At 40.9% G+C, this 12,533-nt stretch overlaps 1 protein-coding gene and 1 pseudogene across 4 annotated transcripts in view; one reads left to right on the top strand and one right to left on the bottom strand.

Moving 5' to 3' along the window:
- SMURF2 (SMAD specific E3 ubiquitin protein ligase 2) overlaps positions 1-12,533 on the bottom strand; it is a 120,935-nt gene that overhangs the window by 94,452 nt on the left and 13,950 nt on the right. The gene's annotated exons all lie outside the window — the stretch shown is intronic.
- Positions 11,552-12,106, top strand: LOC100398232 (small ribosomal subunit protein eS10 pseudogene; annotated as a pseudogene).

A 12,533-nucleotide genomic window follows, 5' to 3' on the forward strand; every position in this document is an offset into this window, starting at 1 on the left:
CACCTGAGGTCAGTTCAAGACCAGCCTGGCCAACATGGCGAAGCCCCATCTCTACTAAAAATACAAAAATCAGGCCAAGCACTGTGGCTCACGCCTATAATTCTAGCACTTTGAGAGGCTGAGGAGGGTGGATCACTTGCAGTCAGGAGTTCAAGACCAACCAGGCCAATATGGTGAGACCCTATCTCTACCAAAAATATAAACATTCGCCAGGCGTTGTGGCACACGCCTGTAATCCCAGCTACTCAGGAGGCTAAGACAGAAGAATCACTTGAACTCAGAAGGTAGAAGTTGCAGTGAGCCGAGACTGTGTGCCACTGCATTCCAGCCTGGACAACAGGGTGAGATTCCGTCTCAAAAAAAAAAAAAAAAATTTAGCCGGGCATAGTGGCATGCACCTGTAGTCCCAGCTACTCAGGAGGCTGAGGCAGGAGAATTATCTGAACCCAGGAGGCGAAGGTTGCAGTGAGTTGAGATCATGCCACTGCACTCCTGCCTGGGTAACAGAGCAAGAATGTGCCCCCAAAAAAGAGTTCTTTATATATTCTGTATGCTATGCTGTATAGCAGACCCTTATCAGGTATGATTTACAAATATCTTCTCCCATTCTATGAATTATCTTTTAACTTTCTTGTTAGTGTCCTTTTGGACACAGAGGTTTTTAATTCTGATAGAGTCTAGGCTGGATGCAGTGGCTAATAACTATAATCCTGCCACTTTGGCAGGCTGAGACAGGAGGATCTCTTGAGCCCAGGAGTTTGAGACCAGTCTGGGCACTATAGTGAGACCTCATCTTTACAAAAATAAGATTTTTTTTTTAACTGACAGTATCCAAGGTCTTGTGTTTCCATCTAAGAAGGTTTTTTTCTGAGACTGAGTCTTGCTCTGTTGCCCAGGATGGAGTGCAGTGGCATGACCTCAGCTCACTGCAATCTCTGCCTCTCAGGTTCAAGCAATTCTCCTGCCTCAGCCTCCCAAGTAGGTGAGATCACAGGCACCCGCCACCGCCACTGGTTAATTTTTGTATTTTTAGTAGAGATGGGGTTTTATCACATTGGCCAGACTGGTCTTGAACTCCTGGCTTCAAACAATCTACCCTTCTCGACCTCCCAAAGTACTGAGATTACAGGCATGAGCCACCACACCAAACCATCCAAGTCTTATGGCTTTCATTGTTACATTTACTCTTTAATCCATTTTGAGTTAATTTTCATATATGAGGTAGAGGCTCAACTTCATTCTTTAGCATGTGGAAATTCAGTTGGTCCACCACCATTATTTATTTGTTTACTTTTTCTTGAGATGGAGTCTCGCTCTTTTGCCCTGGCTAGAGTGTAATGGCACGATCTTGGCTCACTGTAACCACTGCCTACCAAGTTCAAGTGATTCTACTGCCTCCGCCTCCCCAGTAGCTGGGACCACAAGCATGAAACACCACACCTGGCTAATTTTTGTATTTTTAGTAGAAATGGGGTTTCACCTATTGGCCATGCTGGTCTCAAACTCCTGACCTAAAATGATCTGCTCACCTCGGCCTCCCAAAGTACTGGGATTACAGGCGTGAGCCACCACCTGGCCCCAAAGCCATTTTTAAAAAAGACTAATCTTTCCCCATTTAATGGTTTTTGGGCCCTTGTCAAAAAAAAAAAAAAAAAAAATCAACTGACCACAAATGTATGAGTTTATTTTTGAACTTTCAATTCTATTCCATTGATCTATATCTCAATTCTTATACCAGCACCACACTTTCCCTTGAGTTTTTTCTTTTTTTTTCTTTTCTGAGACAGAGTTTCACTCTGTCACCCAGGCTGGAGTGCAGTGTCTAGATCTCGGCTCACTACAAAGACCGCCTCCCATGTTCAAACCATTCACCTGTCTCGGCCTACCAAGTAGCTAGGATTACAGGCAGATGCCACCAAACCCAGCTAATTTTTTTATTTTCAGTAGAGACAGGGTTTCACCATATTGGCCAGGCTGGTCTTTAACTCCTAATCTCAAGTGATCCACCTGCCTCTGCCTCCCAAAGCTCTGGGCTTATAGTCATAAGTCACTGCATCCGGCTCCCATGAGTTTTGTAATGTTATTTTCTATAGTGATAAAAGAAAAATAATTCAGTCCTTATTTTTGTTCTTATTGTTGCTGTCTGAGATAGTCTCGCTCTGTCACTCAGGCTGGATGGAGTGCAGTGGTGCAATCTTGGCTCACTAAAACCTCTGCCTCCCAGATTCAACTAATTCTTGTACCTCAGCCTTCAAGTAGCTGGGATTACAGGTGCCTGCCACCATACCAAGCTAGTTTTTGTGTTTATAGTAGAGACAGTGTTTCATGCTGGTCAGGCTGGTCTCGAACTCCTGACCTCAGGTGATCAGCCCACCTCAGCCTCCCAAAGTGCTGAGATTACAGGTGTGAGCCACCACGCCCAGCCAATTTTTGTAATTTTATTAGAGACATGGTTTCATCATGTTGGGCAGGCTGGTCTCAAACTCCCGATGTCAAGTAATCTATCTGCCTGTCTTGGTCTCTCAAAGTGCAGGGATTACAAGTATAAGCTACCATGCCCAGCCTGTTGTTGTTATTATTGATGACTTAGAAAAGTTTTCTTTTAGCACAGGGCCATTACCAGTAATGTTATATAAACTTTTAGGACTATGGTCAAACCTGGGAAAATTATTAAAAAGTTTCTTTCGCCAGGCGTGGTGGCTCAAGCCTGTAATCCCAGCACTTTGGGAGGCCGAGGTGGGTGGATCACGAGGTCAAGAGATCGAGATCATATCCTGGTCAACATGGTGAAACCCCGTCTCTACTAAAAATACAAAAAAATTAGCTGGGCATGGTGGCGCATGCCTGTAATCCCAGCTACTAAGGAGGCTGAGGCAGGAGAATTGCCTGAACCCAGGAGGCGGAGGTTGCGGTGAGCCGAGATCGCACCATTGCACTCCAGCCTGGGTAACAAGAGTGAAACTTCGTCTCAAAAAAAAAAAAAAAACACCAAAAAAAAAAAGTTTCTTTCATATGAAGCTATAAAGTTTTAAAGTATTTTCCCCAGACTGGTTTTTGGCATCAAATCTTGTTTTTCCTCTATTAACCACGCACTTTGGATGCCATATGCCATAGGACACATTCATATTGCTAAATCACCTCTAGCTTTGCAGGTTTATGTCACCATGCCACATGAGTTAGCACAACAGACAGAATATTCCTAGAAACTATCTCCATACTGGGATGGCTAGTAATACCCTGACTATAGAAAAAGAGACTGTGAACCACATAAACATATCCTGCTAAAATCCCACTAAATATATCTTCAAGTCAATTTCCCCATAGCCAGACCCCAAAAGTGCCCACAGCCATTCCAACACCACCCAATGTAAGGAAAAGCATAACAAAGGGGAAGTCGGGTAAAAAGACAGCATTCTTAGCTGACTGTGGTTTAGATTAACTTATATTTGCAAATTCTTCAAAAATATGTGACCATATACTGGCAAAGTTCTGTTTCTTGATCTGGGTGCTGGTTATACATGTGCTTTCAGTTTGTGAAAAATCTTAAACTACACACTTACAATCTTTGCACTTTTCTCATTCATTTATTATATACCAATAAAACTTTTTTTTAAATAACCAGGTGAACATATTGCTAGCGTCCCTCCCAGATCCTCAGATTAGGTCTTAAAAATTAAGCTTCAGGCTGGGCATGGTGGGTCACACCTGTAATCCCAGCACTTTGGGAGGCTAAGGCAGGTGAATCACGAGGTCAGGAGTTCGAGACCAGCCTGGCCAACGTGGCAAAACCCCGTCTCCACAAAAAATACAAAAATTAGCCAGGCCTGTTGGTGCACATCTGTAATCCCAGCTACTTGAGAGGCTGAGGCAGGAGAATCACTTGAACCCAGGAGGCGACGGTTGCAGTAGGCCAAGATCATGAGACTCCTCTCCAGTGTGAGCGACAGAGACTCATCTCAAAAAAAATGAAAAGAAAATCAAACTTAAAAAAAAAAATAAAGAAAAAATAAACAAAAAAAAACGAAAATCAAACTTCATTAGTTTCCAAGAGATAATAGCACACTGGATATCACAAGATGTGGTGTCTAATCCCATGGGACTTGGAGAAGACACATATACCTCCTCAAGCAATTTTCTCATCTAAAATGGGAAAGTTTAAGTTAGACTGTAAACTCTAAGACCTCTTTCCAGTAGTCATTTAAGAAATACTTCCCAAGTACCTCCTTAGTATTTAGCATTACATTAGGTAGATGAAACACGCACACAATCCCTGCCCTGAAGGCGCTCCTCATCTAGTAGGAATAAAAAACAATGAGCAGTATTGGGTAAAAACTAATCTGAAATCTGAATAAATATGGATTTTAGTTAATGAAAGTGTACCAATATTGGTTCCTTAATTATAACAAATGTACCATACTAATGTAAGACATTTGTTAACAGGGAAAACTGGTTGTGGAAATACAGGACTCCACACTATCTTCAGATTTAGAGATCTTTAGATTTACAGATTTTTCTGTACATCTAAAACTATTCTAAAATCAAAAGTTTATTTTTAAAAAGATAGTAAACAGGTAAATAAGTGAATACTCAGAGAAATTGTGTTCAGTCCTCTGAAGTTAACAGGATATTACAGACGTAGCATAATGAGAGGAGACACTACTTTAGACAAACTAGTTAGGAGCTCTTTGAGATATTATAACTGACACAGAAAAATAAGAAGTAACAAGAGAAAGAAAATTCCTTCAAAATAAAGATTACATATAAAGGCCCTGAGGTGGAAAAGAGATTGGCCTTTTAAAGAAATTAAAAGAAAATCCATGTGACTAACACATAATGAGCAAAGGAAAGCCCAGTCAATCAAGCCAGATTACACAAGGTGTTGGATAGTGTCTATCTCATTCTAAGTATCATGGAAAGACACTAGAGGAAGCAAGGAAGTAAAATCAGCCAATTCCCTTTTTTCTTTTTTTTTAATTTTTAAACTTTATTTTACTACACTTTATCTTAGCCACAATACTTTTTTCTTTCTTAATTCATGAAGCTACTCTGTGGAGAATGAATTGTAGATGGTTAAAAAAAACAATGAGGCTGGGCGTGGGGGCTCAAACCTGTAATCCCACCATTTTGAGAGGCCCAAACGGGCAGATCACGAGGTCAGGAGATCAAGACCATCCTGGCCAACATGGTGAAACCCCATCTCTACTAAACACACAAAAATTAGCTTGGCGTGGTGGCGCATGCCTGTAATCCCAGCCACTCAGGAGGCTGACACAGAAGAATCACTTGAACAAGGGAGTCGGAGGTTGCAGTGAGCTGAGATAGCGCCACAGCACTCTAGCCTGGCAACAGAGTTAGACTCTGTCTGGAAAATAGGGGAACACTAACATTCTTTGATTCTTGAACTTGAATTATATTTTTTCAATACAAAAATCATTCTAGAGAATTCAAGAATTCACATATTTATATGAATAGTTCAAATAGTGTCTGCACTCTTTTTACCAATCTGCATCTCTATGACCTTTTTAATCCTTTACCAACATATTTATGAATTTTATACTTTAATAAGCTATCATAACTCTTCTAGAGGCTGTTGAAAATTTTTATGCCATTTGTTAAGTGCTCCGTAATAAAATTTCTGGAAATTTAAAGGTAGACCACAAAACAAATTACAAAAGCTGAAAAACTGTATCTATTAGATTAATATACCAAAGAATAAATAGTCCAATCCAAAAAAAGCAAAAAGTAGCAGCACCTGCTGCCACTGCCACAGGCTGTGACAATTTTTTTTTCTTTTTTTGCTCCTCAGCTGCAAGACAATTTTTTAAATGGTTGCAAATTCTTTGAAAATTCTTCCATCAAGAGATAGGAGTTTATGTTCCCTCTTGTTGAATCTAGAATAGCCTGTAACTAACCTGTTTTGTGACCAGTAAAAGGCAGCAAGGACTCCCCAGGCTAAGTCAGAAAAGGAGATGTAACTTTCACTTTGTTCCCTGGACAATTCCTGCTGGGGCCCTGAGCCAGTCTTGTTATCAGTGTAGCTTCCCTGAAGCTGCCATAAACCAGCCCATGTAGAGAAGACCACATGGAGGCTCTGACATGACCTGAAGCAAGAGATATATCAAGCCAGCCCCCAGCTATTCCAGTTCCAGCCACCATCTGAATAAACAAACAAGAAACTCTGGGCCAAAATGACCCAACTGAGCCCCTTCCCAAATCCCTGACCCACAGAAACCATGAGATAATAAAACTATTAGGGTATTTTTGGGGAGGGGGGGCCTCCAAGTTTTAGAGTCTTTTTGTGTGTGTGTGCTATGATCACACCTGTAAACAGCTACTGCACATCAGCCTGGGCAACATAGTGAGACCTCTTTCCTGAAAATAATAATAATTAAGAAAAATAGAAAAGTGGGCAGGAAGATGAGGAGGGGAATAATTGTATATGTATGTCTTTTTTTTTTTTTTTGAGACAGAGTCTCATTTTGTTGCCAGGCTGGAGTTCAGGCTGGATCTCAGCTCACTGCAACCTCCACCTCCTAGGTTCAAGTGATTCTCCTGCCTCAGTCTTCCAAGTAGCTGGGACTACAGACGCACACCGCCATGCCTGGCTAATTTTTTGTATTTTAGTAGAGACAGGGTTTCACTGTGTTACCCAGGCTGGTCTCAAACCAGCAATCCACCCACCTCAGCCTCCCAAAGTGCTGCAATTACAGGCATGAGCCACCAAGCCCGCCTATATGTCCTTTTTTTTTTTCCTTTTTCATATTTAGCCTTTTTTTTTTTTTTTTTTTTTAAATTCAAGACAGGGTATGGCTATGTTGCCAGGCTAGTCTCAAACTCCTGGGCTTAAATAATCCTCCCACCTCAGCCTTCTGAGTAGCTGGGATTACAGACATATGCCACCACACTCAGTTGAAAATGCATCTCTTAATGAGATGGATGGAGTTTTCTTACTTCAATTACTTAATATTTCTATTAATGAATATTACTTATTGCTGGAATGAGTCAGGGTACAACATAAATTCTATTACCATTTTTCATTTCATAAATATAAACGCAAAGAAAACCTATTCTCATAAATAAGTAGGCAAGAATGAAAAGAATTTTGTTACAGCAATGCCATTAATTCTTACAGTTAAATGCTGAAAAAATTACCAAGATCTGTAATTTTTAAAAATTTTCTGGGAAATAATCGCATTTAACTTCACTATGCCTTCTAATTTTATAACTTTTTTTAGACAAGTCTAGCTCTGTTGCCCAGGCTGAAGTGCAGTGGCATAATCTCAGCTCACTACAACCTCCATCTCCACGTTCAAACAATTCTCATGCCTCAGCCTCCCAAGTAGCTGGGATTACAGATGCGCACACCATGCCCAACTAATTATTTTTAGTAGGGACGGGGTTTTACCACGTTGGCCAGGCACCTCTCGAACTCCTAACCTCAAGTGATCCACCCACCTCATCCTCCCAAAGTGCTGGGATTACAGGCATGAGCCACTGGAATTTTTTTTTTTTTTTTTTTTAATCAAGACAAGGTCTGGCTCTATAACCCAGGCTGGAGTGCAGTGGCACAATCTCGGCTCACTGCAACCGCTGCCTACTAGGATCTCAAGCCATCCTCCTGCCTCAGCCTCCCAAGTATTTGGGACTACAGGTTTGCACCACACACCAGGCTAATTTTTGTAGTTTTCGTAGAGACAGAGTTTCACCATGTTGCCCAGACTGGTCTTGAATTCATAAGCTCAAGCGATCCTGCCTCAGCCTCCCAAAGTACTGGGATTAAAGGCATGAGCCACCATGCCTGGAACTATAACAATTATTTTTAATGGTGAGCTAAAAACTTGATCAAGTCCTTCAATTTTGTTGCAAATTAAAGAATGGAATCTACCTGACTTGTGGAAAAAATGCTACCCAGTCACTGATATCCCTGCCGTATCACCAACATTCTGATTTGTCTCTGCAGTGGTGTGGAAGATCTCTCACCACAATGTACTATTTGAAATGTCTGGCCAATGTGCCTTTCTTTGTAAAGTGGAAGATAGAAAATATGAAAGACAGATCAACTTTAGAATCTAGAAAGCCCCCCTTAGAAATACCTATGGGCTTTCACTCCTTTTTTTTTTCTTTTTGAGATCAAGTCACCCTCTGTTGCCCAGGCTGGAGTAGAATGGAGCGATCTTGACTCACTACAACATCCGCCTCCTGGATTCAAGCGATTCTCCTGCCTCAGCCTCCCAAGTAGCTGGGACTACAGGCACGTGCTACCACACCCAGCTAATTTGTGTATTCTTAGTGGAGGTGGGGTTTCACCATGTTGGCCAGGAAGGTCTCAATCTCTTGACCTCGTGATCTGCCTGCCTCGGCCTCCCAAAGTGCTGAGATTATAGGCATGAGCCACCATGCCAGGTAGGCTTTCTTTCTTTCATTTTACCCTCATTGCAAACAGCACTAACTCTAGCACTGACTGTGGTTACTTTATCCATCAAGTCTTGTCTGGTTACACTGCAAGTTCCATGAAAGCAAGATAAAGATCTTAACTTCCTCTTAAAACTCTAGAGCCTAGAGCCTATACCTCAATGTCGGGTGCATGTAAGACTCCCAGGAAGTTTACTGAATAATATGTAAATATGAGCATATTTCATCACTATTCTAAGTCTTCTTTCTGACCAGAAAAAAAACACAATTGGGGTTAACTAAGCTGGAAATCATACTAAAAAAAAAATCAGAAGAAACTGGGAAATAGAAAATTAAAATATATGAAGCTTCAAATTTTACCACACTGAACTTTTGGTACCTCTATCCTCATTTCTAAAGAACTGGAATAGAGGCCAGGCGCGGGTAGCTCACACCTGTAATCCCAGCACTCTGGGAGGCCGAGGCAGGCGGTCCCTGAGGTCAGGCGTTCAAGACCAGCCTGGCCAACATGGTGAAACCCTGCCTCTACAAAAAATACAAAAATTAACTGGGTGTGGTGGTGGGCACCTGTAATCCCAGCTACTCGGTAGGCTGAGGCAAGAGAATCACTTGAACCCCAGAGGGGGAGGTTATAGTGAGCCAAGATCACACCATTGCACTCCAGCCCAGGTGACAGAGGGAGACTTGGTCTAAAAAAAAAGATTTAGAGAACAAATCTTTTTTCATCAAATAAAAGGTGCTCATTTCATTTTCACTGGTCCAGAATACCTATAAAAATATCTTGGCAGGCACAACGGCTCCCATCTGTAATCCCAGCTATAAGGAGGCTGAGGTGAGAGGACTGCTTGAATTCCAGAGTTCAAGACCATCCTGGGCAACATAGTGAGATCCAGTCCTTAATTTTTTTTTTCTTAATTAGCCGGGCACAGTGGTGAGTGCTCATTGTCCTAGCTACTCAGGAGGCTGAGGCATGAAGACTGCTTGAGCCTAGGAGTTCCAGGCTATAAGTGAGCTACGATCATGCTACTGCACTCCAGCCTGGGCAACACAATGAGACTCTCTCTTAAAAAATAAAAAATAAAAATAAAAATAAACAGAATCTCAATAGTAATTAAATGAGACAATAAATAAGAATACCTTAAAACCACAGAGCTCTGAAAATAATGTTAAATTATCTTCCTAACATTGATAGTCTACTTACATGTGACTTTTCTTAGGTGATACTCCAGAAACAGATTTTATTCCAGTGAATATTAGCGAACTTCATTTTGTTAAGAAGTTTATGTAGTGTGGTAAAACAGTTCTATCCATCACGTCAAATACTGACAAATGAAAACTTCAGTCCTGTATCTTTATAACTTAATGTTGTTGAAATTACTAAGCTATAAATGTTAGTTAATTCAGTAATGACATCACAAATAGAGATCTTAAGCTTCAAACGAGGTCCTTAAAATCATGAAAGCCTTTTTTTCAATTTTATCATTCTTTAATTCCCAAGTGTCTCACACAGGTAACTTCAGCACTCTGGGAGGTCAAGACGGGAGAACTATTTGAAGCCAGGTGCTTTGAGATCAGCCTGGGAAACAAAATAAGACTTCATTTCTACAAAAACTAAAAATTACCCCAGCATCATGGCACACACCTATAATCTCAGCTATTCAGGAGACTGAGGCAGGAGGATCACTTGAACTCAGGAGGTCAAGGCTGTAGAGAGCCATAAGCCTGAGTGACAGAGTGAGACTCTGTTTCAAACACAAACACAGACACACAGACACACACACACAATTTATTGAAGTACTACATATCCAGTACTATGTTAGAAATAGTATTTGAATGTATCAAGTATCATGTTACTTTTCTTTAACTTAAACATTGTTTTCATCCTTCTTTCTTTACAAAATTCCCTAAGTTCAACTGTAAAAAAGCTCTATCAACCTTATAGTATTAGATTCATATAATTCTGAATAATCTTACCAACCAATCAGTGTTTTCTTCTTCACTGGAGGAAGAAACTTATATGTAAAGCCTGATGACACAAGATTACACAAAAATAAAAGTAGAATAGTTAACTACTAATGTTTACAACCTTACTATCTACTCCTAAAACATGTAGCATTTAAAGTTTACATAAAACAGCTCACACTAAAGTATGATTTTTCATTAGTTGTTGGAGTCAAATTTTCACAGTTTCTAATCCTTCCACACCATTTATTCCAACTACACTCATTTAGACTTTGGGTTTCAGTTCTACAGCTTTTTACATACACTTGGTATCTATCAGTGCTGAAATACCCCCATCTACTGGCAAGAGGTGACACTACAAGCTACTTTTGAAAGTGCCAGCATGCTACAGGGAAATTTACTGAGTCATAAAGACTGCACCAAACAGCTCCCCTATCTACAACCCTATTACTCCCAAAATCCTGAGCCATCCAAACTATTTCCCAAAGCTCTTCTACTTCTGACCAAAAATTGGGAGATGGAAAGAACAGAGAAGTACAGTTAATTGGTTAAATGTCTGCCATATTAAGATAAAAATTGTTTATAAAAATATAAATATATATTTTAATATTTAAAATATTAAGGCTGGGTGCAGTGGCCATGCCTGTAATCCCAATACTTTGGGAGGCTAGGACAGGCAGATCACTTAAGATCAGGAGTTTGAGAAACAGCCTGGCTAAGATGTTGAAACCCTGTCTCTACTTAAAATACAAAAAAATTAGCCAGGCATGGTGGTGTATGCCTGTGGTCCCAGCTACTGGGAAGACTGAGGCAGGAAAACTGCTTCAACCAGGGAGACAGAGGTTGCAGTGAGCTGAGACTGCACCATTGCACTCTGTTGCACTCTAGCCTGGGCAACAGAGCAAGACTCCCTCTCAAAAATATTGAAATACATGAATACTTCATGATATGTTAATACTCCAAAGTATACAAGACATTTATGCCTTTTTCCCCTCTCCCTAGTTAGGATTTCAATCCAAAATGATTACTTTAAAAGATATGTATCATTTAATATATATATTAATCATGATTAATGTCGTACCTGCCATAAAACATCATTGGCTTTGACCAACTTCTTTAAAATAAACTCTGTGGTCAAAAACGACAAAGTATGTTTACATAAAACTTTACACCTTGACTTTCCAGCCCCGGCCCCAGACCCTACAGCCGCCGAGATGTTGACGCCTAAGAAGAACCAGACTGCCATTTATGAGCTCCTTTTTAAGGAGGGAGTCATGGTGGCCAAGAAGGAGCCTAAGCACCCAGAGCTGGCAGACAAGAACGCGCCCAACCTTCATGTCATGAAGACCATGCAGTCTCTCAAGTCCTGAGGCTATGTGAAGGAATAGTTTGCCTGGAGACATTTCTACTGTTACCTTACCAATGAGGGTACCCAGTATCTCTGTGATTACCTCTATCTGCCCCCAGAGATCGTGCCTGCCACCTTATACCGCAGCTGTCCAGAGACAGGCAGGCCTTGGCCTAAAGGTCTGGAAGGTGAGCAACCTGCAAGACTCACAAGAGGGGAAGCTGACAGAGATACCTACAGATGGAGTGCCATGCCACCTGGTGCCAACAAGAAAGATGAGGCTGGGGCTGGGTCAGCAACCGAATTCCAGTTTAGAGGCAGATTTGGTCGTGGATGTGGTCAGCCACCTCAGTAAAATTGGAGAGGATTATTTTGCACTGAATAAACTTACAGCTAAAAAAAACTTAAAAAAAAAATTTACACCTTGAAAAGTATCTTTCATATACATTATTCCACCATATTCCTAAAATAAATAAGACTGCCTTGTTTTTTTTTTCCAGACCATGTCTCGCTATGTTGCCCAGGCTGGTCTCACTCTTGTGCTCAAGTGATGCTCAGTCTCAGCCTCCAAGACAGCTGGGATTACAGGCACACACACAATCACACTTGGGCTTAAAAAAATTTTTTTTCCCCACACCCGGTCTAAACACTGTCATCTTAAAAATGTATTTATAACTAAAGGCACAAGCACAGAAAAAACACATGATTTGCTTAGACACACAAAGCTTATAGGTGGCATAACTAGGATATGAACCCAAATTTTCTAACCCCAAATTCTATACTCTCCACACCATTCTGACTACCTCTCACA

Source organism: Callithrix jacchus, chromosome 5, assembly GCF_049354715.1.
Source record: "Callithrix jacchus isolate 240 chromosome 5, calJac240_pri, whole genome shotgun sequence".
Classification (NCBI taxonomy): Eukaryota; Metazoa; Chordata; class Mammalia; order Primates; family Cebidae; genus Callithrix; species Callithrix jacchus.